This window comes from Macaca nemestrina, chromosome 19 (assembly GCF_043159975.1).
Source record: "Macaca nemestrina isolate mMacNem1 chromosome 19, mMacNem.hap1, whole genome shotgun sequence".
Classification (NCBI taxonomy): Eukaryota; Metazoa; Chordata; class Mammalia; order Primates; family Cercopithecidae; genus Macaca; species Macaca nemestrina.
This window is the reverse complement of record NC_092143.1, coordinates 52,177,992-52,197,359: the sequence shown is the minus strand read 5'-3', so window position 1 is coordinate 52,197,359 and position 19,368 is coordinate 52,177,992.

Sequence of the window (19,368 nt, the reverse complement as noted above, 5' to 3'; positions counted from 1 at the left end):
CATAACACTTATCACTGTCTAATATTTCCCTTTCTTACTTTTTCATCTGCTTATTTATATTCAGTCTCCTCATAAGAACAGGGATCATATTTATCTTATTTACTATCAGGACCAGCTACATAATTTCTAGAGCCTAGCAAAAACTGAAATTATGGGGTCCTATGTTGAAAACATACTAAAAATGTCAAGACAATGACAGCAGAACATTAAGCCAAGTGCATGGCCTTCTAAACTTGGGGGACCTGTGTAAACACCTAAGTCACAGGCTTATGAAGTCTGTTCATCATTGTACTCAAGCACATAGTAGCTGCTTGAATACATTTTTTGAATACATTATGTATTCATTTATTTGTTGAATTAATTAATTAATTAGGTTAAGGCAACTGAGCTGAAGATAACAAACTTGTTAAACACAAATAATAAAATGCAAATTGAGAATAGAAACTCTGGCAGTCTGATCTAGCATTTCCTCTCAGCCACTGTGCCACATTGCATCTCAAGGCAAATAAAAGCTAGTCCCCCACTTCCCCAAAATATTCATTCTCTTCTTTCAGTAAAATCTAACATTATGCAGAAATAAAGAATGACAACAACTAGCTATAATTCTATGGAAGTATGTGTTAAGCATTCTAACTAAGAAGGGTGTAAAAAAAGTTACAGAAATTGAAATGTGAGTGAGGTGGGATGGTTAGAAGTTGCATTTGAGGTAGATTTGAAGGTTGATAGGATTCTGGTGCGTGGGCTATAAAGAGAGTTTATTATAAAAGAAGATCCAATAGAGGAAGCATACAGAACGACAATGTGGTGAGAAGTTGAGCATGACTGAGGAAAGGCAACATGAAGGGGAAAGGGCAAGCATAAAACAGACATATCTGTCAGGTCCTGAATTTGATAACTATTAGATACTTAGGGGCTTCATTTTTTTTCAGCAGGAAACGAGAGCCAGGGTAGTGCCACTCTGAAAGCAGAACCTGAGGAAGATAAATCTTGCTGTATCAAACAGAGTGAGCAAGGAGAAGAAATCACAGGCCATGTACATGTGCCTAACTACAGTGCTGACATCAGGGATTCTAAGGAAAGAAAGATCATGGAAATCACAGAGACAATGAAAACCTAAATGATTAACTGAGGACCGTGAAGTAGCAGCCATTTCAAGTGATAATTTTGAAGTCTTAAATCTCCAGCATACCTAATATGTGCTTACTGCTTTACATATGTTATGCTTAAATAACATATGTAAAATGTATTTGTACATATATTTTACAGACCTGGGAGGAATATCTTATTTATTTTCAAATCACACCAAAGGCAAGGCAAGGCTCAGAGAAGCGAATTAATTTGCTGGATGCTACACAGTAAGCATAGTGGGTGGGATATGAACTTACAACTGTGTGAACTGAATGAACCCTGTCTGGGTAATTGGGGAAATTAAGAATTGAAACAAGGAAATGAGGACTTGGAGCTGGTTGAGAAATACGAGTACTTCATTTATTGCCTTAGAGAGGTCATACTTGTTTTATATGAGTATGCAATGTGCCTTTGTTGTGTTTAAATCTAGAAACTGTCTTTGCTTATACTTTTGCAGTAAATACCTCAGGACTAGTCACTTACTAAACATTCTATAAATTCTTTATAAATATTATGCAAAGTTGCAACACATAGTTGGGAGTAGAAAAATACCTAGATTTCAGGAGAATTAGATCTCATTAATTTGGTCAAATTAAAAACCAATGATCATTATGAAATAAGAAAAAAAGGTATTTTAGTAGATTAAGAATTAACAATAAATAATTATTCTTCCCTACCTGTTTTCTGATCTCCTGGGGTTATTGAGGGTTGATGAAAAAATAAACCAACACCAGCAGCATTTACTGAGGTAATACTCTCCTCATTGAATATTTTACTCAACTACCTGCCGTGAACACACCCTGATCTTTAGAATGGATTTTTAGCAATATTGCTCATTAGACTAGTACATCAACTCACTCCCTCCCCCATATCTCATCAGAAGCAGTAACAATTTATTCAAAAGCTACTTGTTTTAGAGTAACTCATCATCCTTTCAGAATCTGAAGTATGTCTCCCCTTGATAACCATATGACCATTTTATTTAGTTTTTTAAAAATTGAATTAAATATTGTTTTCCTCCCTTGAGAGAAAATACGCTTCACAAGTGAAGAAGTCCCATCCAAAGAAGTTGTAAGCCCTACATCCTGTCAAGAAGTTCATTTGCATACATCCTCTTCTAGTCTATTGACACATAAAACTGAGTTTATATTTATCTTCCACTTAAACATTCCTTATTATATATCAATAGCACAGAGGGGTAGATGAGAACCATTTTCTGTTTTTTATCTAATGAGACCAATTTGGGAACTCAGAAAAGAGTGAAAATCAGGCACAATGAGTTCACATACTGGTGATAACCAATCAAAGCTTGGTGTAGAATCAATTTATTAATAACACAATTTTTAATACCTTCCACATACAGAGCCATGGGCTAGATGCCATGGAGGGGGAGAAGGTAATACAAAGGAAGATTCTGAAATTCAAGATGACCACTGTCTATTTGGGATGGTGTCATAACCATTAGAAAAAGTAATTATTCATTATAAGATAAATGGAAATTTCATATGACAAAAATATTTTAACTATTTGTATACTCAGACCACAAAGCTAATTCCACCGTGCGTCATTTAAATATGAGGGAAAAAATCCTGGGGCATTGTAAAATTGTATAACACGTAGAGAAGGCAATTTAGCATTACATGTCATATATACAAAGACATTTACTCTTTGGCTTTGAAATTACTTCTCAAGGTATTTATCCTACAGCTATATAGGCACATAGGCAAGAATGATTCATAAGCAAAACAAGTCCATGTACAGATATTTTATATTTGGCACATACAAATACGTACATATATACATATACACAAAAATACATACATACATACACACAAACTATATTATGGCACATTCATCTGATGAATTTTTGTAGCTATTCAAAATAATGGGGTAGCTTTTTATGAATGGATTTAAAAAGATGTTCAATATATATTGGTTAATAAATCAAAAAGCAAAGTATAGAACAAAGAGGACAGCATAATATATAGTGTTTCCTTATAAAATGTATCAGAGATGTCACATATAAATATGAGCTAGTGCAATAACTTTCAGGAGATATATATGTGTGTATATATGTGTGTGTGTGTATATATATGTTATAGCTAAATAACTTTCAGGAGGTATATATTCATGAGATATATATGTGTGCACACACACACATATACATCTTCTGAAAGTTATTTTACTAGCCATTGTCTATCTGAGAAAGTGCCACAGACATTAGAAAATGTAATTATTCATTAAAAGAGAAAAGCAAATATCTCTTGTAATAATTACACACACACATATATATACACACACACACATCTCTTTTTACACACACACACACACTCCATGTATATGCCTAAAACACATTGTAAACTGAGTTTGCCTCTGGGAAGCAAAACAAAGATTAGAGGCAGGGAAGCAATAGAAACTTTAACTGTATATATTTTTGCATATTTATCATTTCATTTTGTGGTCTTCTGTGCACATATATTGCCTATTCTAAAATTAATCCAATATGGCAAATTAGTAATATAAAACACAACATGATGACGAGAATTGGTTGAGTATAACAGACTCTCTACTGCTGGAAGTCAGTGAAATGTAGGTGTACTTCAAGGCGATACACTGAGATCTTACTGGAGGAAGAAGCCTACTTGGGGATTGAAGTTGGAGTAGTGGTTGAGTGTGGTGTGAGGGTAAGTAAGTTTACCCCCATCTCCAGAAAATGAATGAGCTTCCAGTTCCTACCAAATTCACTTTCTAGACTGGTAGTCTCTCCTCAAGGTCACTCTGAACGACCTGTAAAAGGAAAACACAAAGACACCCAGGAAATTCTGACAGCGCTCAGGGCTGACTGGGTGACCAAGTTGAGGGAGGTTGGGACACTTTTGAATTGGACTCTGTAGGGGTGCTAGTTCTGGCCTAGGGCAGGAGGGTCCTGCACACTTATAGTAAATAAGATTCTTCAGGAATAAAATCTGAGCATCTTGAATTACAATCTATTTACATGTTAAGCAAATTTGTCCCTTCTAGATGCTGCTTCTCTCTCAAAAGCCTCTCAAGTTGAACAAAATAGATTGAGGAAGGTGGTGGATTTGTAGTTTTCTGTTGCCTGAAGCTCTTCATCCTACAGCTGATCAATTCTCTCACCTCCACCCTCAGACTCTTTGGGGCTTCGTAATCTAAAGTCTGGCCATCAACTCTGTAGCTTTATCTGGCACAGTAGTTTATATCCTTATTATAGGAGAAAGGACATTCAAATTAGAACGTACAATTATCCTTGTTGAGAACCAACTCTCATCCCATATTACTTACTCATATCTATCTATGCTGCAGAAATTGGGGGTGAATCAGGATCCAAACTAAGCAATCCACCTGGCTTTGGGACACTGTTCTGTCTCTTTAGTTAGACGTAGAAGAAACTTCTTTCATAAAAGATGAAGATTTTAATAATCCTGAATTACTCTTCCTCCTTTTTTAGGACTAGGGCATAATTATTATTTCCTGGATGAGAGTAACACTGAGCAAATAAATCTACGTACATTTAACTGATAACTTTTCAAAGATATGTGTCTTGTTGTGTGAAAGACAAAATGCACTGGACAATCAGGTTTTTGAATATGGAGAATGGTCATTAATGAAAAACAGTTCAAGGAAGAGAAAGAGGGCCTGCGTTGTTATAGAGGCAGATAGGTGAAGAAGTGGTTCATGAGTCTTACTGGAGTTATGTGGAAGAAGGGAGATGGGCCATATCTCAAAATACATGAGAAGAGAATTGTTCTTTGTAGTTAGTTGAACACAAAAGAATAGGGAGCACAGGCTCAGGTAAAGTTTGAAATTGTAGTTTGCTTCCATCTTCAAGCAAACTTCAGCCACAAAATTTTATCAGCTCCTCCAGCTCCAAATGTAGCCTTTTAATCTTTGTTTCCTTGGTTGCCAACCCCAGTTCTCCACCAGCTTTTCTCATTATGACCTGTCTATACAAGTAAGATGTTCCTGATCTAATTCTTCCCTGTATTCCTGCCTATATCATCCAACTCATTCTTAGTTCTGATTCACTGATATCTTCTTTAATGTCCCTAATAACTTTTCTTGTCACCAAGGAACAATTTTTACTACTTAAGCAACTTGAAAGTCTGTCAGCTAAATGTCCTTTAATGACCAATGTCACTGAGCCTTGCTTGTCTATTTCTATGGTGAAAGAACTTCTTCAACCCTGGAAAAATACTGGCTGGACTTCTTTTTCATGGGATCTGTCCCGAGATGAGAAAAACAATGATAAAATATGATCAGTTATACATGAAAATTGAAAGCTTAACTATCTTCAAAATTTTACAAAAGACAGATCAGGAGGAAATGAACAAGGAGGAAAATGGGAGAGATGTAAGTGATCTAGGTTGAGCAATAACTGTTGACAGGAAAGGGGTTATTATTAAATACTAGGACAGGTTATTAAGGATGGTTATGAAAAATGCAGAAATGTCCAGGCTACAGGAATTCATCCTCTTAAGCAAGCACAATGTATACTGATATTTCTTTAATAAAATATGTACAAGAGAGGAATATATTTGTTATCCAGAACCTTAACCATCCAGTCACATGATCTTACTTTCCAATTACATCAATATATCCCTAGATTCAACCCCTGGACTGCTTAGAACCAGAGGAAATTAAATTATGAATAGAACTCTAGTCATAGCTCTAAGACTTTAATTTTCTTCTTCTTTCTTTTTTGTTTTTTACTTTTAAAAATATTTTAGGGATATATTTAAATGTTGTTAGTCTGCTACAGAAGAAGTTCAATATTACTGTTGTTGTAATTAACTGGAACATGTTTTCATTCATTTTTTTAAAGCAAATTCAGTGCTAACTCAAGGTATCTGCAAAATACCATGCTAACCTCTAAATGTGCCTCTGTTGCCAAAGGTCTTACACATGTCCTGCACACGTGTGTTTCTGAACATTTATATTCTTATGCAAATAAAATGTATCTACAAGGATGCATATATCTACATCCACAACTAATTACACTCGTAAGTACTCATCATTGTCTTCTATTTATGCATAATTAAATTCCCGTGCTCTTTATCTGCTTCTGTAAGCTTTAACATAGAGATACAGGGAGAAAAAAAATGAATGACACCCCACCCTCACCACACACAACCCACAAACCTGCTGGTTTTAAAGGAAAATCCCTCATTTGCTCCAGTTGTCTATGCCAAGCTTTCTGCAGTGAAACACCCCTACAGTGTGTTCCAATGGGTTCTCATTTGGGGAAAGAGAATGTTACAGAGGGGCAATGACATTTCCTATGTCTGTTCCTGAACCATTTTAAAGGGAGTAAAATGTGCAGGAAAATGTTCAACTGATTTTATAGCAAAGCATCATGGTGCTGTTATCAGCTTCCTTGCGGGAAATGGTAATGTGTATTCATATAAACACAATGGGGTTGAACATCACCTCATATTCATTCAGATGTCTCCCAGCACCCAGGCAACTCAAACAAAAATGTCTATTTGCTCCCCATACCAGCTTTCAGCAACCAAGCTTTCCAAACCCTACAGGCCCTGCTGCTGCCCAGCAGCCCAATGAGCAATTGAGTCTTTCCTTTGCAAGCACATCCTCACTCCCACCATTGACAAGTATCTACCAGACATTTGTTCAATTTTCATTTCTATTTAGAATGTGGGCCTAAAGATGATTGTAAATATGGGCAGCCTTCTTCAAGATAGTTTTTGTTGTTTGTTTTACCCCATAAACACATAAGAGCAAGTCATTTGTTTTTAAACCAAAATACCAGAGAAAGCAAAACAAATAGAAAACGAAAACAAAATAAAAAATAACAACTAAGAAGCAAGCACTATAACACAAGCACGACGTCAAGAACACAAAACAGACTCAGATGTCTGGTTAGAAGCCTCATTTGGAAATGTAGTGATTTTATGGGGAGATCAAAAAACAACCAACCAAAAAATCCTTCAAAAACCTATCACTGGGCTAAATATTCGGCTGTGGATATATGAAGTCAGCTGTCTATGGTGAGTCTGTTTTCAGTCTGTAATTCTGACTACTGAAAGGCTAGTTCTGGCTGTCCAGCTAGGAAGTCAATCTGAGCAATAAATACTAACTGAATGTAAAGACTAATGTTGGCCATTGTGACTTTTCCTGAACAAAATGCCATGGTTCACAAAATGGAAATAGCTATATCTGACCTAACTTCTACTGGGAATTTTGGAGAAATTAGTAGAAGATGGAAAGAAAATTCAGGAAGGATCCATAACCAAATAAGCATCTAAGATAGCCGTTGGAGCATAAGAGTTTGATATATTGAAGAGGAGGGTAAAGTATGTTCAGAGAGAAAGAGTCAAGAAATATCTTAGCATATTCAGAGAAATATCAATCTATCACTATTTAAAAGGTAGGCACACAAGAATAAAAGGGCAAGGGAAAGAAAGGTAGGAATAACATTATATAGTTTGAGGATACTGAATAGCAGAGAAAGTAAAAGTTTAGATTATATCCTTGATGACAAGAAACCACTGAATGAATATATTTCAGTATTTTGCTTCTCATTCCAAGAAGGGTGTTTCTCAGGTTGTATCTCTACCAAAGTCATACTTAGGAAGAAATGGAATTTTCACTGGCAAAGTCATGGCCTAAATATCCCTGATCTTTTCACTTTCTTTAAAAGGTGAAAATTAAGTTAATTTTTACATCAAGTGAAGTCATGCAGGAAGAAATCTCAGCCAAGATGATTTAAAAATTATATAGGAAGAAGGAGAGAACAATTTCCCTTCATGCTGGTGTAATGAGGCTGGTGATCGGGGCAGGTTTTATGAACACAAGTTCCAGATCTTTAGGATTACTCTGGTTAACCAATTGATGGCCTCTGAAGTTAGCACCCAGGTGTTGCAGGACTTTTCCTTAGTTTAGCTAAAAATGGGGTTCTTGTTCGTCCCACAGCCACAAAAATTTAGGCTCCCAGACTGTGTAAAGGGTGAGTAAAGCAGGGTTTTATTGTGTGAAAAGGAGAAACAGGGATCCCTCGCAAGGCCAGAGAGTCCCCCGCTACAGCACTTCCCGCCCACCATTTGAATCCCAGGTTCCACACAGGAAGAGAAGGGGCCAGGCTCCTCCCTGCTGCAAATGTAGTGAACTTCCTGAGGCTCCACCTCAGTGGGCAGGCTGGTTGGAGTTTCTCCAGGGACTCTGTCATTCCCCCTCTAAAGGAGTTCATCTAACTGCCATTAGATTAAGGATAAGGATGAACACTAATTTTAACTGCTTCCTGCTGACAGGGGGCACTGTTTTGGGGAAACGGCAGTCAGAGTTCCCTTAGAGGCCTATCTAACGGTTCCCAGAAGAAGGGGCCATCGTCAAAGGCTCCATTGCATGACTGTTTGGAGTTTGATGGCCTGAAGGCAAGAAGAGACAAACCAGGTTATTAGAAAAGAAGTATTAAAATGAAACACGGGGAAGGGTAAGGACAGCTCAAAGATCCCGAGGCCTTTTACCAGTTTGCACAGGGAGAGGGAGGCCAAAAGCCTGACTGGTTTTAAAAAAAAAAAAAAACTTTTATCCTTTTGCCGGCTTGGGCTTTTGGGTTCCCTTCCCCTGGGCCCCATCTTAAGCCAACAAGTTTAAGGTTTGGGAAACTAACTCTTTTCAGTTTGGAAGATGTATCTGAAAACAGCATAGTACAGAGACACAATTATCTATCAGGGAAGAGGGGACCGAGGAGAAAGGAATAAAAAGAAGGCATTTTTTCAAAGAAGCCCCAGAGTTTCATGATGCATTCTAAAGGGGTACAGACTGAAAATGAATGGCTACATGTCTAGAAAGAGGGGAGCAGTCACCCCTGGTTCCCTTCTCTTTATAACAGATATCCAGAGGTAAGTGAGGGAGAGAGAGAAGAGCATCCTCTTTCCCTCTTTCATCCTCGCATCCCTGAGTTCCAGTGATCTTGGCAGGTGCTGCCATGAATGTCAAAGCAGCTGGCACCCAAGAAGCAAGGGGGTGAAGAGGGTGGGAATCATATGCTCCTTCCTACATACTCCCTATCTCCCCTGCTGTCAGTAGCCTTGGATTCCTTAGACCTCATTTATGCTGTGGATACTAACATGGCCTTTATCCATGAAGCTTTCTGAGTTCAGTCCATTTAGCTAACTGTTGTTCTGCTTGATATTCATGAACATTTCAGCTCTTCGTGAGTCCTGCACATTTTCCTTTATTCCAATGTTACAATTTCCAAAGTTATCAGAAGCTTGTATTTGAGAGCACCTGTTACAGTCCTATAGCTTATTATAAACCATCTTTTGAAAAGAATTAAAACAAGACAACAATTGTTGTGAATAACATGTCCAGGGTAGTTCCACTTAGAAACACAATTCACAAAAAGTTTGATTATCTCTGAGGTTTATAATAACTTATCATAAAAACCTTAATTAATCATAATTAATCACAACCTTAATTAAGCATATACGCAGACATTCAAAGTTTAGAAATCCCATACAATTTTGAAACATATATTAGCATTATTCACCAAGTCATAACCTAAGAAAAATTGAGCATCATTTTGGCAATCCCTTGTAGCTAAACATGTCAAATAATCCTATTTACCTCTCTTTTCTGGACACTTCAGGGATGCTCTGAAGTATTCAAAAAGCCAAGTACCAGGGAAGACAATTTTGAAACTGAAGTTTGATTCTGGGAAGGCTGTTAAATGTTCGAGGTTTCAAACACTTGATATTACAAAATAGAATTCAAGAGTACCATAAGTTACTATTTTGCCAAAATGATGATGCAGAAATTTTAAGGAAGAAAAAACCTCTTATAAACCTTTGCAAATATTGCCAAATAACAGATTAATGCCTTAGGGAAACCTTGTTATGCTTTTATTTCAATGCTCAATTTACAGAAAACCATATAATACCCTGTTTTTGAATTTAGTCAATATGTTCACACAGAGAACCTCTTCTAAAAGATTAATTTCCACAATTCTTCCACCACTTCTTTGAACCTTCAGCTTTCCTAATTTAATGTAAAACAATTCTTTAACCCTAGGCAAAAGTTTACATTTCCATGTCTTCTTATAATCTTTTACTAAAAAACACATTTTACTGTTTTTACACACCTTGTATGTAAATCCATTTCTAGTAGCCTAGCAATTTTTAACTTTAAGGTAAAACTTGGTAAGTTGCTTTAATTGTGTGCTAACTACAGCCAAGATTTGCCTTCTTAGTTAAGGGTGTGGTTAATTCCATATGTTCCCAGGCCTTACCAATTGTGAAGCCAGCAAGCCAAATAGTTCTCAAAACCCAAAAAGCAGTTTGTAACCTCAAAACACTTAGCAAACCTTGCATCTGACCTGCATTTTACTAACAGTCTTTAGGGCTGTTTTTATTTCTAAAAGATTAAAGTCACGTGACCTGAAAGGTACCACAGCTTTTAACTTCCCTTACAAAATACTGATCAAAGCACTTGTCTTTCTTTAGTTCAACTTAATCAGAGCTCTTCTTACAGACATCACACACAGTACACACACAGGCAGAAGAACACCCAGTTGCTCGGTGGGGCCCTTTAAAAGACAGGTCTAGGAAAACATGCAGATATCAAACCAGAGAGGGCTCATCCCCTATGGCAGGGTTGCCAAAAGCTTTGCCAAGTGGTTACCGGCCAAGGCCCCCAGGATATAAAGCAAGATGGAGGCTTGATTTCACAACCAAATCTTGGCAGAAAATATCAACAGTGATAGTTGGGTGTTTAGGGGCAGGGGCTGGCCTAGCAAAACATCTTACACAATTAAAAAAAAAAAATTTTAAGGTTCATTTGCTGATGGGGTTGAGAAAGGGAAAGAAAAGAAACAGTTTAAAAATGCCTGGGGAAGAAACTCTTACTCTTACGCAAGTGGTTTCTCCACTAGGGAGAAAAGTTTGATTACTGGTGGATAGAGATGAATCTCTTGGCGGGGAAGGAGAAGCTCCAGCTGTTTGTTCATGGCGGAAAATGACAGCCAGCTGCCCCGGGAGCCTTGAGCCATGCTCCCCATCCCGGCAGAGGGTGGCGGGTGGACGGGAGCCACTGCTCAAGGGCTGGTCCCAAAAAAGGAAGGAAAAGCTCAAGCAACAGTGAGAGGTTCTGAGTCTCCATTTCACTCACCGCTTCTGGTGCCCCGACACTGCACGCCAGAAGATGTTGCAGGACTTTTTCTTAGTTCAGCTAAAGACAAGGTTCTTGTCTGTCCCACAGCCATGAAAATTTAGGCTCGCAGATGATTTAAAGCGTAAGTAAAGTAGGGTTTATTGGGTGAAAGGGAAATAAAAGAGGGCGGGGGGACGTAGGTATCCCTCACAAGGCCAGAGCCGCCAGCTAGAGCGCTTCCCGCCTGCGGTTGGAATCCCAAGTTCCACACAGGAAGGGGAGGGGCCAGGCCCCTCAGTGCTGCAAACATGGTGAACTTCCCGAGGCTTCACCTCAGTGCAGAGGCTGGTTAGAATTTCCCCAGGGACATTCTGTCATTTGGCTGTCTCAAAGGGATCTCTCTCTAATTCACAAATTAAGACAGCAACTTTGCATATAGCCCAGATGTCTACATTAAGAAGAAAAGTAGATTATTTGATCTATTGTCAAATGTAATCTCATTTTCCTATATAATAACATAGTGATCCTCCTGAATTAAAAAAAGAAAAGACCTAAAGTATTACATAAAAACTTTAAAACTTTGTTTTCCTCCAAATGAAGTGAAAATTAGACACCACGAAAGTAATTGAGTTTCAAACCTGACTGTAACTCTGAATATTTCAGCTTTGTCTAATATATGCCTAAGGCATAAGAGCAAGAAACGAAAAAAGGCTGATTCAAGGTGGAGTGTCAACTTGACCACTAAAAGTGAACCGCTCCATAAAAGTAGGAACCCAAAGAGGTCCACTAATTAACAAAAGAAGATTCTGAGAAAACGTACCTGACTTGAACTTGGCATTGGTTAGAAGGAAATATATAGAGATGGTTTACATATGTGCCCATATGTGGCATGTGTCATATAAGACATATGGGTCATGTGTGAAATACTGTATGACAAGACAAAAATGACATATGTCACAAGTGACACATATATGTCACATATGATACAAATAAGCCACAATGACATATAGATGTATGTGTCATGTGACATATTTGTTATATGTCATGTGTGACATGCATTAGTCATACAAGACGTGACAAGTATGTCATTTTTCATATGTGAAATACGAAAATTCAAATATGAATCTTATGTGACATATGTAAGTCAGGAGTCATGTGACATATGTAACATAGGTGTGAAATATGACGTGTGGCATGCATGTGATGTGTGTCATACAAGTGTCATGGGTCATACATGACAAATGTGTGTCATATGTGTTATAGACAAAATGTGTGTCATATAGAACAAAAGAGTCATATGTGACACACATGTCATGTATCATACACGTGACATGTATGTGTCATATGACGCATGTTGAATATGGTATGTCATAAGGCGTCTGTTTATGTAAAAATGTATGTGCCATGTGTGACGTGTATGTGAAGTGTCACATGTGTCATGTAACGTGTCAAATGAGGCATGTGTGTTACACATGTTTCATATATCCTTGTCATCTGTGTCACATGTGACACACACGAGGCATGTACATGTTACATGAGTCTTATGTAACATGTACGTCATATGAATTGTGTCACATGTGATGTCATGTGTCTTGTAATGTATGTGTCACATGTAACATGTACACAGCATCCATGTGCCATCTGTGGCAAGTATACAATATGCATGTCTTAACATGTATCCGCCATACATGTGCCATACGTGTGTCATATATGACGTGTTACATGTAGGTGTTCTGTAAGCCACAGTTGTCATATGTGACGTGTTACATGGAGGTGTTATGTATGTCATAGGTGTTATATATCGCATATATGTACCATACATCTGTGGTGTTTGTCATGTGTGACGTGTTTCATGGGCATGCATGTCATGTGTGACGTGACATGCATGTGTCATGCATGTGTAATACGAAACGTGCAAGGGACATGTGTGTGTCACTTGTGTCCTACGTGATCATGTGCAATATTTGTCATGCATGTGACGGGCATGTGTGACTTTTCATATGTCATATGTGACATCTATGTATCATGTGTCATCCATGTGTCACACGTCATGTGTGACATGCATATGCAACGTGTTATGTGACATGTACGTCAAACCAATGTGTTATATATGACGTGTTTCATTTATGTTGTATGTGGTGTGTCATGTCATATGTAACAGGAATATGGGGCGTTTGTTCCATGTGTTATAGGTAACATGCGTCATGTCTTATATGTCAAGCATTCATATATGACATGTGTTATATGTGACATGAATTGGTCATGAGTGACATGTATGTGACAAGTGTGTCACATGTGTCTTGTGATACGTGTTTCTTGTGTCCTCTGTGACAGATATGAATGTTTCATGTGTCATGCAGGTGACGTGTATGTGTTGCGTGTGTTACACATCTGTGACATGATTCATGTGTAATATAGGCATATATTTGTTATGTTTGGTCATATGTGTCATGTGACATTTTGTGTCATACATGTGACATATATGTGCCATGTATGACATGTATGTGACACTTATGTGTCACACATGACATGTGTCATGCATGTCGTGTGTGGCCCGTATGTCTCGTGTGTGAGAATTTTAAGGCATGTGTTTGTCATGTGTCTTATGTGACGTGTATATGTCATAACTGAGTAATGTGTCTTGTATGTTTTGCATGACATGCACGTGCATTTTATGTCATCGGACGACTGTGTGACATGCATGTGTTATATAACATGTGACATGTGAAACGTGTCATATAAGTACCATATATGCCTCACCTAACACGCATCATATATGTGACATGCATGAGTCACGTTTGTCGTATGCAACATGTGTCATATACGATGTGTTGTCACATGTGACATGATATATGTGATATGTGACGTCATGTCACATGACTGACATGTACGTTTCGTGTGTGTTATGTAATAGTCATGTGTCTAATATGACACACGTGTCATGTGTATCATTTGTGACATATGTGATATGTTCCGAGGGTCCCCTATTAATGTCATTTATGACATATGTGAAGTGTATGTGCTATATATGTGCCATGTAAGTGTAACACGTGACATGCATGTGCCATATACAATGTCACGTGTGTTCCACGTGTCACATGTGTCATGTATGACAAGCAAGTGATGTGTATGTGTCCTGTATGTATCATACAACATTCATGAGTCGTGTGACATATACGTGACATGTATGTCATTCATGTGCCACCTGCGTCATGTGTGCCATGCGTCACGGGCGTGTGTCATATATGTGTCGTGTGTCCTGTGACATGCATGTCATGCCTCACATACATGTTTTCATACTTGACATGTATGTGATCTGTGTCACGGGCACCCTATAAACGTCATGTATGTTATACATGACATGTATGTGCTTTATTTGTCATATGTATGGCACATGTGGCATGTATTGCCACATGTGTTTTTTTGTGGCACGTATATATCATGTATGTGTCATGTTTTTTGAATGTGACATGAATGCATCACGTTTCAGGTGACAATCGTTATATATGTGTCATATGTGTCATGTGTGACATGTATGTGTGTATGACATGTATGTCTATCGTGTGTATGCCTGTCATGTGTTTTGTATATGACATTATATGGCACATATTTTACATACATACGGCATGGATGTGTCGTTTATGACATGTGACAAATGTCATATGCTTCATTGTTGTGTGGCATGTTTGTGTCATATGTGCATCATATGTGACATATATGTAACATGTGACGTACATGTGATATATAGGATGTGTCATATGACATATATGACATATGTATAGATGTGTCATTTATTATATATGTCATATATTATATATACACGCAAATACACGTGTGTGTGTTTTTTGGAGAATAATCAAAATCCAGCTATTATAGATGTTACTTTTTTGGTTTTATTTTATTTTTCTTCTGTGGTCTGTAAAACCTCAGGTAGAGTATTTAATTTTAAATCTTTTTTAGCTAATAGTACCTGCACAACACACCCCCTCTCTAATGACTATAAGAATTGTAAAGACATATATGACATAATGCTACCTCTATTGATATAATTCATCAACAACATAATGCTATGTTATTAAATGCCCATGATTTTCCACTTATAATGTTTCAAGGAAAATAAGCAGTTTATAGTACAAAAAATACATATATATATTTACGCATATACATATACATCAAAGCACTATAGGTTAAAAATAAATGACCAATGGAATCAAATATTTCAGTTATTATAATTATCAGACAAAAATAGAAAATAATTGTGTTTAATATATTTAAATAAAAAGATGTTTGAAAATAAGAATAAGAATCTAAAGTTTATATATGATTATATATATATATTGTTAGCTAGATTTAAAGTAAATGAAACTTAGAGAAATAAATGAAATATTTCAAAACAAATTTCAATAGATGCATTAAGAAGAAGATTAGACACTACTAAAGGGAAAATTGGAAACATGGAAAATTAATCTAAAGAAACAAACTAATTTGTTTTCTGTTTCTGTAAAACAGCTCAGAAAATGAGAGATAATAAAGATAAGAGAGTCAAGAGTCATGGAGGATAGAATGAGAAAAGTCTAATATAAGTGTAATCAGAGTACTATGGAGAATTCAGAACATTCTATTCTCACAATAGAATGAGAAAGAAACTGTAAGAAAGTATACCAAATTTGCTGAAAGACAAAAATCCTTAGATAAAGGAAGCCCCCCCCCCCACCACCACCAAATCCCAAGCAATATAAACATTTAAATGCCTTCTGGGGTTTATACCAACATCTTTACATTCAGTTAACTGTAATGACATACACAAACACTAAAAGTTCTAAAATCTCCAGCTTTTTTACCTCAAATAAATCCTTTGAATTTAACTTCTTCCAATGCTAAAAGAAGTTAACAAAAAGTAAAATCTGTAATAGGTTTCAGATAATGAAAAGAGCTTACATTTTCAGAGTCCAGAAAGCCAAAAGCTACATAACAAAATTAAAGGTCCATGAAATACTTAGAATATATTAAAAGAAGAAAAAAGTCCTTTTTAAACAGATTTCCTCCCACCCTTGGAAAAAGCATCTTTTCTATTGTCAATGGCCTGTTTGTTCTCTTCTTTCTACTTTGCTTTGCTGGCCAGAATGGAACTGACAGGTTGTTGTCCTAAGCAGTTTTACAGAATTGATGAGGTAAGACTAGTATAGACTTTGATCCCTAATCATTCATCATCATGTACAATTAAAATAAGAAAAGAACAAAGCTTGGTACACACATTCTCTGGGTACCATGCAAGCAAGCACTTAATGATGGAAGCCAGAGAGTTATTTCACTTATCACAGAGGCTAAAGTACTCTTCAAAATCAAATCTAGATATGAGTGATATATTCATTACTCCAGCAAATCTTCGTGTTCTTAAGGTAATTAGACACCTGTTATAGAGAAGCTATTAATGACCAAATAATTTTTCTTTGTTGTAGAAATGAGGAGGAAGACAGGAATATAATAATTAATTGGAATGTGATTTTTAAAAATAAAGCGATTTCATAATATATATTTTGGGGACTAAAAATAGAATAAAGTCTATATCCTAACTAATTTGACTCAGCACCTTTCACTATAAAATATGCTTAGGATTTAGCAGCGTATACATTAAATGAGTTTTGATGTATTATTATGTATTTATCTTCCTTTAATTCTGTATCTTGAGCTTCCCATCACCAACTCCATCACATTCTCCTTGCTTTTTTTGCAGACCACACTGACACATTTTTCTGAACTCTGACTGTGCACCTTTTCTGTGCTGTTTATTTTGTTGCTTACATTATGCCTTATTTGTATTCCCTGTCAATTTTGAGTATATTTCACACATGAAATCAGCTTAAAATACTTTGAGGCCAGACGTTATGAATACCACTTTTGACATTCTACAGTGCCTAGGAAGGAGCTGTACCCAAGTAAGTACTCAATGCATTTCTGTTTCAAACTGAAATCATTAACAAATAAGTTTTAGTTTATTTGTACAATGAATGGATGGTGTAATACCAGATCCAGTTTTATAAATACGTCATGTCCCTTAAACAGAAAAGTTATTACTACTAACTACTAAATGTTTTGCTTAGGATAATGGTGCCCTTACGTGTAAAAAGTCATTTTTTAAAATTTCACCGTAAATAAATATATGAATTAAGCAGTATCATTAGTGACATACATGGAGAAAATAAAATCAATAGAAACTTTAAAAGGACACTTTAAAATTAAAGTTAGTAGCAACAAGTGTTTGTTTTTAGTTTCACATTTGACAAACATAAACTAGTATTACCCAATGTTGTCCAAGGTTAAAGTAAGTGAGAGAGCAAAATCAATTATTTGGTTAATCAAATGTTTGATTATATCAGTATAACGTCACCAACTTACTGAATTAAATTTTCTCTAAAGTTTTTTAATAGGAAGGTGGGGAATGCTAGCAGAAGACGGACCAATTCTTTCAACTCTAATAAAATCCAAGTTTCATCAATTACTAGTTACTTCATTTGTGAAAAGTGCTTAAGGCATTTGAGGTTCAGTTTCCCCATCTCTAAAATGGGAACATTAACTACTTTGCAAAATTGTTTTAGATATTAAATAAAATAATGGATTAATAACATAGAGTGTAGGTACTTTTATTGATGCTATCCGTGGCATAGCATATATTCCAATAAATTCCTTACTATACCAATAATCCATCTCTGTTGAAACAGAGTATAAATTCAACATTTTCTTTAAATTTTCTATTTGATATGTCAGTCATTGTGACTTACTTCATTTCCACAGTATCCTGTAAGAAAGCTGTTTTGCTCACAGCTGCTTTTGAGGGAGGAGCCCCAACTCTAGGTTCCAAGCAAGCAAACACTTAATGATGCCAAGCATGTACTTCCTACATAAAGTAAGCAAGCACTACTTCCTAGATATGCCTTATTGGATGGGAATTGCTCCAGACTCAAAAGTAGCCAGTCCTTAGACTGGGCAGCAACACATGAATAGCCTAATATGAAATATAAGCTTTAGGTGAGTGAGCTGGGACAATTGGATTCTTGCTCTCAGGAATTAGAATGTAGAAATATAGGGAGAGAAATTAGTGGTGAGAAGGAGCTTACACTCTATCTGGTTGATGAGTTAGAGCAGGGAGTAAGCAGTTGTGAATGAACCAATATCAAGAGACAGACAGAGACAAAGAAGATTTTATAGAAAACATAAGTAAGGAGACACAGCAAAACAGAGAATGAAAAATAAGAGGACAAGGTAAAGAAACAAAGAATAAATGGAGAAGACCAGACGTACAGAGAAGCAAAGATTGAGGGAATAAACAAAGAGAAAACTAAAAAGAAGATCCGCCACAAATTATTGTCATTGTGATTCCTAGAGGTGCTGTGTGACCAGAATTTCTCCATCTAGAAGAATCCCAGCCCTAATTGTTCCTCACAGGGGAGTAGTTTAGGTCTCCTCCTCTCTCTCGCATTCCTCACTTCTTGAACTATAAAAATGTCTTTATTGTAACAAACCAACATTTTCAGTCTAAATAAAATGTCCTAGAAACATTTGGGGAGAGAGAGGAAGACCTGTGTATTAATAGCAAATGAATTAATTAAGCTAATATAGGAATTTCATCATGACATTAATTTTTCCCACCTCCCATGTGTGACATTGCTACCTCCCTCCAGTTGCTCATGTTGTCCTTCCACATGGAAAATGTCTTTCCAACTTCTCTCTAACTTTGTAACACCTAGCTATTTATAAAATGCCCAGTGAAAGCTTCCCAACCACCTGATTACTCTGCCTATACAATATCTCTGGATCATTCCTCAGTCATAATGTAGGCATAAGAGGTGGAGTATTATGTGTAAAAATGATGGCTGAGGAATGACTGAGGAACTCATTCCTCTTCCTAGGGGTGTGTACAGAGGTCCAACCTTCTGCCTTGCCAGAGTTGCAGTCACTTTTGTTGGGATGCCCAGAACCAGAGTATGCAAAGCTCCTTAGTTTCCACATATGCCTGAGCAGCTGCTCTGCCAAAATTCCATGCAACTCTGTATGTCAGACTGAAGGTCCTGGTGAAGTGGCTCATGAGGAGGATCTCTTGACCTGAGGGTTGCA